This window comes from Papaver somniferum, chromosome 8 (genome assembly GCF_003573695.1).
Source record: "Papaver somniferum cultivar HN1 chromosome 8, ASM357369v1, whole genome shotgun sequence".
Classification (NCBI taxonomy): Eukaryota; Viridiplantae; Streptophyta; class Magnoliopsida; order Ranunculales; family Papaveraceae; genus Papaver; species Papaver somniferum.
In genome coordinates, this window is record NC_039365.1 from 134,706,300 (window position 1) to 134,715,296 (window position 8,997).

General features: G+C 35.1%; 1 long non-coding RNA gene across 4 annotated transcripts; it reads left to right on the forward strand.

Annotated features, from left to right (window-relative positions):
• Window positions 1–2,576: 2,576 nt before the first annotated feature.
• Window positions 2,577–8,067, forward strand: LOC113304742. 4 transcript variants are annotated; one of them, XR_003338354.1, is made up of 11 exons: window positions 2,577–2,713; window positions 3,033–3,083; window positions 3,353–3,422; window positions 4,029–4,146; window positions 4,248–4,739; window positions 4,941–4,991; window positions 5,611–5,679; window positions 6,545–6,736; window positions 6,842–6,884; window positions 6,988–7,138; window positions 7,621–8,067. It is a non-coding gene; the product is annotated as an uncharacterized LOC113304742 (long non-coding RNA). The 4 variants fall into 4 exon arrangements; XR_003338353.1 differs by lacking the exon at window positions 4,941–4,991 and having other exon boundaries at window positions 4,248–4,453; window positions 4,596–4,739; XR_003338352.1 differs by lacking the exon at window positions 4,941–4,991 and having other exon boundaries at window positions 4,248–4,351; window positions 4,596–4,739.
• Window positions 8,068–8,997: the final 930 nt, after the last annotated feature.

Genomic DNA, 8,997 nt, shown 5'->3' on the forward strand with positions numbered 1-8,997 from the left:
TTTGTCCTGTAGTGTTGGGCCCCTAATTGTTTTTAGGCCCCCCAATTAAACGAGGTAAAATACCTACTCTCGCTACTCTCTACGAGGGATTTTGGAGTGGATCATAAACGGGAGAAGAAGTGCTCTAGGAAGGAAACAAAAGAACCACACACCTTGTCCTGTCGTATGTTTTCTTCTTAGTCTTCCCAATTTTCACTCTGTCCTTTATTTATTTTGCGAGTCCCCTGCAGCCACGAAGTCACCCTCGTCATAACTACCGTAAGATGCACCTTTTATCCTTCCGATATTATATCATGGATATGTAGTATCTCTCTACACAAATTTAGAAAATAAAAATATATTATAGTTTTTTTGTCGTGGGCCAACGGTCTATGGGTAGGGCTGAACATGGTATCGGTTAACCATTGGAAACCGACCGAACCAGACCAATAAGCAAAAAACCGAACCAAACCATTTAGATTTGGATTGGTTTGGTAAAAAAAGTTGAAAAACCGACATTACTGGTTTGGTTTTGGTTTGACCTGAAAACCGAACCAAAAACCATTGGGGAACCGATTAATTTTTAAAGTTAGTTTCTACCGTCGATTTAAAAGTATTAGATTCTACCCATTGATTTAGAGGATAAATAGAAACCCTAAATCTAATATTTCATTATGATACTCTCCCTCTTTCTCTTTCTCCTTCTCTCAGCCGCCTCCCTTCTCCACCCCCAATAACAGCTGATGCTACTCGACTTTTTTCTTCCCGTCTTCCTTCTTTTTTATTTGTCAATAACTAAATTAAGATATATTATATATCTTCTTTTGATCTCTAGAATTAGAGTAAGCTTTAACTATTCTTGATTTATTTTTTTTGTCTGTATATTTGTGTAAACCAATACTATCGGCAACTACGATTTTTTTATCTGTAAATTTGTGTATTTTTTTTTTGGTTTGACATAATTATTGGTTAACCAAAAACCACTAGGACAAACCGAAACCAACTGGAGCCATTTGGAAACCGAACCAATGGTTAATGGATTGGTTTGGTTTAGATTTTTAGAAACCAATAATATTGGTTTCGGTTTTGGTTTGGCTAGAAACCGAGCCAAAACCGACCATGAACAGCCCTATCTATGGGTATGCGGCTAACTAGAAGCCTAAGGGTTTCTATTTACATGTATATAAAGGATACTTTACCTATGTAATAGGCTAATCCCTAGAATTCCTTCTCTTTTCTGTTTCTTCCTTTTCCCCCTATTATTCTACTACAACACGTTATCATGCACGAAGCTATACCGCAGAGCTATATTGGATCGTTTTTTTTTTTTTTTTTTTTTTTTGCATGGATGCGTTCCCAGGTATTTCATTTGAACAAAGAAATTTCGTTTCATAGTATATATTAGGGTTCTACGAAAGCATGATTATCAAACGTATATATATTTAACCATTAGATTTTCATGAATATTTAATATGTTCAACCCAATTAGTCTTTATTTACTCTGTTAAAGTTTCAATCAAATCGCTATATGATGCAATCTCCAAATTCTGATTTTAGTAAAACTGTATTCGTTTAGAAAACCCTAATTATAACCGCGTCGAAAAACCTAAGTTTCGTATAATTTTAACCGTTGGATTATTCTGTAATTTTTATATGTGGTATATGTTATCCTCGTGGAGATACTGTAAAAATTTCATAAAGATCCAGCAATGGAAAGTACTCCAACGTGATATTTCATGTTGTGTCCACAAAAACGTGAATTGGAACAGTTATACGGCGTCATAAATATCTTTTTATCTGGCCGTTGGATGTCTTTGAAAATTTAATATGTTTGTTGAAAAATTGTGGTGAATCTACAGTAAAAATATCATAATGATCGGACTATGATGCATTTGTCTGTCGATCAGAACAGTTGAAAGAAGAATTTTTTCAATTTTTAGGGTTAACAATATGTTTTGGACTCATATGCTAATAGTTTCACACTTGTTATCAATAGGCCTGAATATTTCACATATAATGGACCATACATGTTTATATTCACTAAACATGACCTTGTCAGCCCAATGGATCGGGTCTTGACCAAATAGTTGACCATACTTTGACTAAACCAATTCGACTCTAATTTGTACTTTTGAATTCAGAAGTACTTGAGCACCACTAAAGAGTCTAATAATGTGGAAGTTTGTGTACACAAGTACAATACTTTCTTTATAAAAATCTTCAACTTAAAAAGATACACCTTTCAAAGAGGAAGCCATACCTTCAATATTTCCAAGGCGACATACACTACACCATTTTAAGGATATAGCAACCCAGAGTAGCAACAGCAGTAGCGTCGTTGCTAAATTTCCGTCGCGATTCTCCGTTGCTATTTTTTCGCAACGAACAAAATCTGTTTCGAATGTAGCGACAACAAATTTTAGGCTGCGAATAGCAACGACGAGTTGTTCATGCATGCGAAGCACACGTGTGGTCGGGAACACTTTGACATTTGTTTTCCGCCCAAGTCAAAGTTTGGTCACTCCTCTTCTTTATTTTCCCACCCTTGCAGCCTTATCTACTACTCCCTCATCCAAACGAGTTATACCTAGAAATTTCTCAGCCATTTTCATTTTTCATCACCCCCTCTTTTTTTTCCTGCTCCCGAAGATATTGTCTCCTTGATATCAACTGAAGATTCAGTTCCTGTCTCGACCTAAAATTGATCTTCAGTTGCAGTCTTGTATTCGATCTGGTAAGTATTTATCAGTATTAGTTTTTCGATTTCAGTTAATCGATTCTAGGGTTACAGGATTTTAGGGGATTTGATTTCAGCTTTCATCTGTTTTTTTTTTTATTTTTTTGTTTGTTTTTCTTTTTCATTTTAGTCTATCGATTTTAGGGTTCATCTCTGAATCTTTATTTCGATTTTAGGGATTTTGATTTTAGTTTTTCAATTTCAGTTTATCATCTGAAATATGTTGTTTCCGATTTAGTATTTTGATTTCTTCTTTCTCTTTTGATATAAAGGTTTCATATGTGAATCTAACACGATTTTATTTTTTCCATTTTAGGGTTTGTCAAAGTTGAAGAGGTGACTCTGAAGAACTAAAGAACATAGACAGGTATAAGTTTAAATTATTGTGTAATGTTAAGTTGTTTTAGGGGTTACTAAGGTGAAGTAATAGAGTTGTTTTTTGTAACGGATTGATTAGAAACTTTGCTGGTTGGATCTGCTTTAGATTCCATTGTGTTTTATTATTCATTTGGGTCTTAGGTTAAACGGTGTATTTGAATGATTGATCACGTGAGGCATAGTCCAGTTGTCGGCTATGAGAGTATGCTCATATACGCAGTTGTTTCATGTTTGTTAAGCTTGATTATTTGGATGCAGGTGCACTCAAAAGGGGTTAATATGCAACTTGTTGAGAAGTTGCTATCACAGTCAGAAAAGACATCAAGTGGTAGACCCATACTTGTTTAATATGCTTTCCTTTACTTTTTCATAGTTTTGATGCTTATTAGTTAATATTAGCAGTATTCGTTGTCTGCTTTAAGTTCCCTAGCGCTACATATTCTAGTATATGAATTACAGATTTCAGTTAAATTGAGAGGAAAAATTCCTTTCCATTGCACTGGGAGTGTGCCTCATTGAGTTGTGTGATCACAAGGACCACTCCGTTTGAGAGAGACGCAGACCCTCTGATGAGTCCCAGTTTTCAAGATCAGCTGTTATTAGACTGTTGTGACAATTCGAACCCATGAGATCTACCACTAACAGCAGTTAGGTTAACTATCTGTCTTGCTCGCCCTTCTGCCTGGGGTTTCAATGTGGCTTTATGAATATGTCTTATGTAGTTTCTGGTGACAGCTGAGCTCCATTACCCATCATTATTGAAGGCCCATTAAGATCTTTCATCCTCTGTCGTGCATATTCTTTCTTTTCTTTTCTTGCTCTAAGATTCCCACTATTAGGAAAATTATTTTCTTGTTTCTCAATCTTCACCTAATTTGTGTTTCTTGGATGGATGCCTTTTTCTTATGAATTCCTTCACTGTTCCACTTAACAGCTGAAACAATTCCACTGGAGAATTCTTCTCTATGGAAGACCCTTGGGAAAACGTACGAGACTTGGATCTGTCCTCTTGTTCATTCACTTATTGAGCATACTGATGATATGATTTTAAGGTATCCTTTCTGTTTTACTGTAACTCAGAAAATTCCTATTGTGTTTAAGGTATTCAGTAAAAGCTGATTTAATAAATGCTAAGCTTAATTCATGATTTCAGATTGTGTCAAGACATTGTTTTGATGAAGGATGAACTTGCGGAGCTACTATTGTCACATGTCTTGGTGAACTTAGCGAGAACTAAGGGTTCACAAGTTGATCTTTGTAAATTAATCTCCTCACTGGTTTAACATCCTACCTACTGTCACTCTACTTATGCATTTGGACCCATTTCGGTGTTATCTCTCTGTGGAGCTATTCATTAGGGTCTCCAACCATTCCTTTGTTGCTATAGGGGATATCTTTGTACTGTTGTTTCCCTTTTTGTTAGAAATGTACTGGTACCATATCTTACTTGCACCAATTTTTACGGTGATGTTTTATCTGTATTATATATTTTCGAATGCAGGTCCAAGAAAACATCTTTACGGAGTCTAATGAACTGATGAAATCAGTTCAGATTATGCTGGATGCACTGAATGAAACCCGACTATATCATGTCATGGAAAGAGGGCGCACTTCCTCAGCACCACTCAAGCGAGATAGTCCGAAGGTAGCTGCTAAACAAGCACTTTATTAGGGGTATATTTTACTGTAAAATTAAGATTCGATTGTGTTTGATCCAAATGCAAATCTGTTTATCAGTTCTATTTCTGTTGCAAATTACTACATAGCTGATCCGAGATTATCTGAAATTGTTTTATTTTTGGTTAAAATCATTTGTGTGGTTGTGAAACTTGTGAGTCTGTGACAGAAATGTACCAGTCGAAAGATTAGGGGTGTTGAATTGAAGCTTCTAGAACAGGTTAGAATAATGTGACGGATGAAAATTCATGGCCATTCTTATGTTTTGTTCTTTTAGTTATGGGTGGTCTCGGGGTATTTGTCATTTTCAATTTCATTTACTTTGGTTGCCACATAACTTTGATCTTTATCCATTCAAAGACGGATGGATGGATGGATGGATGAAGGTGGTGGTAACTTTGATAACATATGTTGTCAAAATGACAAAATCTGGTGTCCGAGACTTAGCACCTTAAAGCATTATCAGTGATGTATGCACAGTTATATTTCTTTCAGTCTTTTGTGCATAATTCTAAAATTTGAGAGCGCTTAAAATTAGTTCTTGTTTCCATTTTCTTTGTTAGTCTTATGTTTCTTCCATTGGACTTCAAGTTATTTAGAAGGGAAGTAGGTAATATTTTTCTATAATTGCGTCTCAATTAGCCATCATACTTGAAATTTAAGTTGAAAAAAGCATACATCATTGACTACTTTTTACATGGATGAAATCCTTTTAGTAGAATTGATCTTCTCTTCATTTGAAATATGTTGTTTCCGATCTCAGTTTTTTGATTTCTTTTTTCTCTTTCGATTTAAAGGTTTCATATGTCAATATAACACGAATTTATTTTCCATTTTAGGGTTTGTCAAGGTTGAAGAGGTGAACTACTTTGAAAAAAGAACTCTGAAGAACTGAAGAACATAGAAAGGTATAAGTTTAAATTATTGTAGTTATATGATTACTATTTATATGAACTATTAGTGAAGTTGTTTTGATTGTACTTCAATATTGTTTTTGTGAAGTTGTTTAGATTTTGGATGATAATAACATTCTGAGATTTGTGTGTTTGCTGAACATGATAACAGAACATGATAAATAGTCCTAGTGGTGATTCTGAAAAGCTACTTGTAGCTCATTCTCTCTTCGTTGAGTGGATGTTTCTGTCGTTAACCTAAGGGCTTCGACAACCCTACCCCTAGGACTAGTTTGTTTAAATTATGAACTTAGGGACTTTTATAAGTTTGTATGAACTGAATTTAGGAAGTTTTTTAAGATCTTGTAAAGTACTGTGTTTGATCTTGTAAAGTTTATTTTGAAGAGTAATATATCATATGATGAGAACAAGAAATGGATGAAGCGGATATGTCAAAATAGAATTGGTTAGCAGGTTATTGTGATTCAGTTCATAGCTACAGGTTAGACTTCAAGTGGGAATATCAACTTCATGGAATGGAAACTGTCGGAGTTTATACACTTGAATTCTATCATGTAACATGTAGATTCTTATGCAGTTGTGCATAAGGAAAACTCTCAGGCAGTTGTGCTTTATCTTTTTTTGCTTTTTTTGAAACACTTTTGTACATGTGCTTAGCATGTAGATTCTTATGCATTTGTGCATGAGGAAGACTCTCTGGCAGATTCTTATGCAGTTGTGCATAAGGAAGACTCTCAAGCAGTTGTGCTTAAAAAACTTTGAATCGTAATGCATCTATGTGAACCGGCAGTACTAATATAATCAGTTTTTCTTTATGGATGTGTGTGGTTTGGGTTATGTTGTATTTTTTTTTGCGCAGGTGACTGCAGTGCAGGTCAATTGAAGTAGGTGCCACCTGGGGGAATATCAATCCCTGGTAAGTACACTTCTTTTGCTTATGCTTATCATATTGAAATCTGTTGGATACTAATCTTGAGTATATAATTGCTTTTGAGGTAATATGTTGTTCTTGATGTTGCTACGGGATTATATTGTTGCTGACCTTTCTCCGGTAAGTCTCTGTTGTGATCTTCATTGCTCCCATGAAGCCATTGAGTCTGATGGGTCTTCATAATTCAACAAGTTCCTAATTCTTTCATATTTGTGTAATTGGCAGTTTCAATATGTCTATTAACAACAAAATATGAAGATAGATTCAGGTAATGTTACTACTTACTCTTAGATTTATTGTATCAATATGTTGTCAGATTTATATGCGATGTATGAGTTATTTTAACACTCTTAAAGTTTCGCTGGAATCAGCAAAAGCTTATGTCCTGTGCTGTCCGTCTCCCCATTCTGCACCGACCTGTGAATTTCCAATTCCCTTTGTTGTCCTTCAACATGATGTAGATACCCTCACAGCAGCAGTAGTTTCTGAATGTTCATGATCAACAACTACTCGGAAACGAAGGTAAACAAACTTCTTTTGAAAAGCTTTCGTATATAAGTCATAAGCTTATAATGCCAGACCTTACAAACTAGAATTTAGCTGATTGAACAATCATTTCATTCCTTTGGATTAGGTAAACAATTCTGAACATGATACTATTTGCTTGTGCGATTGCATGGTATTAAGATTGGATTTTAGGAGTGTATTATTGTTCTCTTGTTCTCACACTTGTCTCTCTGAACTAACCGCATTATCAAGGTTCCTAGTTATTATTACTACATTTTGATAAGTGAACTGAAATGGAGTTCTAAGCGTCCTACGACCATACAACTCAATTTCAGTTCACTTATAGTATAGTAGTGTAAGAAGGTTCTCTACGCCCTCTCACATGATGTTCTCTTAAATATTTTGTTTGGATTTGCTTCTACATACATCTCCATTTAGTTCACTTATACCAGAGTTTGTTGATATTTGCTTTACATGGTTTTGACTTGTCTCTGCAGATTCTACAAAATCTAGGGTTTAGTCTTTTGTTTGTGACATCAGTACTGAAACATCAAGTTGGTTATTATGCTGGTATTTGGGCTTAAGTCAAAAAGCAGTACTCTGGTGATATTTTAGAAGCAGTTGAATCTTTGCTGAGGAGATTGGTTAAGCAAGCAGAGTCTGGTGATACTTCTGGTGATATTTAGTCTTTCTTTCCCTGTTTTTCAATGCCTCTGTCAGTTGACACAAACTAGGTTACCCATCCATTTATAAACATCAACATTGATTGAATTTTTTATGTCAGACACAACATACATAAGTTTACTTGTGTACATTTGTATAATTGAAGAACCCGTTCTTTTATGATAATATTATCTAGTGGTGATTCTCAACTACATTTGTATCAGTTTTGTATTGCCATTGTAACTTGTAAATCTGTGTGGATGTTGGATATCGGGAACTGGGTAATTGCAGGGGGGAAAATGTGGGGGTAATGAATTTTGACTAGGTCAATAAACATAGACTTGACCTTTTTTTTGTGGTTGCAAACAATTAGCAACCTCAGCTCTCTGTTGCTAAATTAGAACCAAACCAACAGTATCTAGTTCCGGGTAAGGGTATTCATGTAATTAGAAACAGATTAGCAACAGCAGGCTGTTGTTGCTAATAAAAAATATGGTAACGGCAAACGCCGTTGCAAATTTCCGTTGCTGACCGAGATTCGCAACAAAGCCTACGCCGTTGCTAAAAGTTGCGACACCGTGTTTAGCAATAGCGAAGCCTGTTGCGACCCTGTTTAGCAACATCTATGGTAGGTTGATAATACCTTAAAAATGGTGTAGTGATATTAACTTCAGACGATGTATTTCTTTGAAGGAAGTTTGTCGAAACATTAATTTTCCGCCAAACTTGAATGCTAAGTGGGATGTAATCCACCTGTTAGACTATAATGAGTCAATAACTTTGACAATGATATGTTGTAATTAAAAGTACACCTCACATTTTGTGGAAAGAAACTCACAAAAGTTTCCATGAGTCAGAGATGTAATTCTGGCTCCAGTAGTAATGATACAAAGTAAATGTATCTACCTATAATGGAAGATGTAATTCTGAATCATACCAATGAGAGTTGCAAGTCTTGGTGTAAGCATTTTACTGAGCATGATACAAGCGTTGTAATGAAAGTATCATATATTAGTAGTCATCTGCAAGATATATAGGGAGTTTAAAGGAAAACGAACACACTATATTCTTGGAGAAGGTCATGCCCTAGACATCAACATTAATGGAAACAAGAAATTTGCCAAGTCAATACACATACCCATTTTTTTCTTACCTTTATTAAATCGAATTCATATGGTTAGATTCTACATTTTGATCCTAAACTGTTGTCT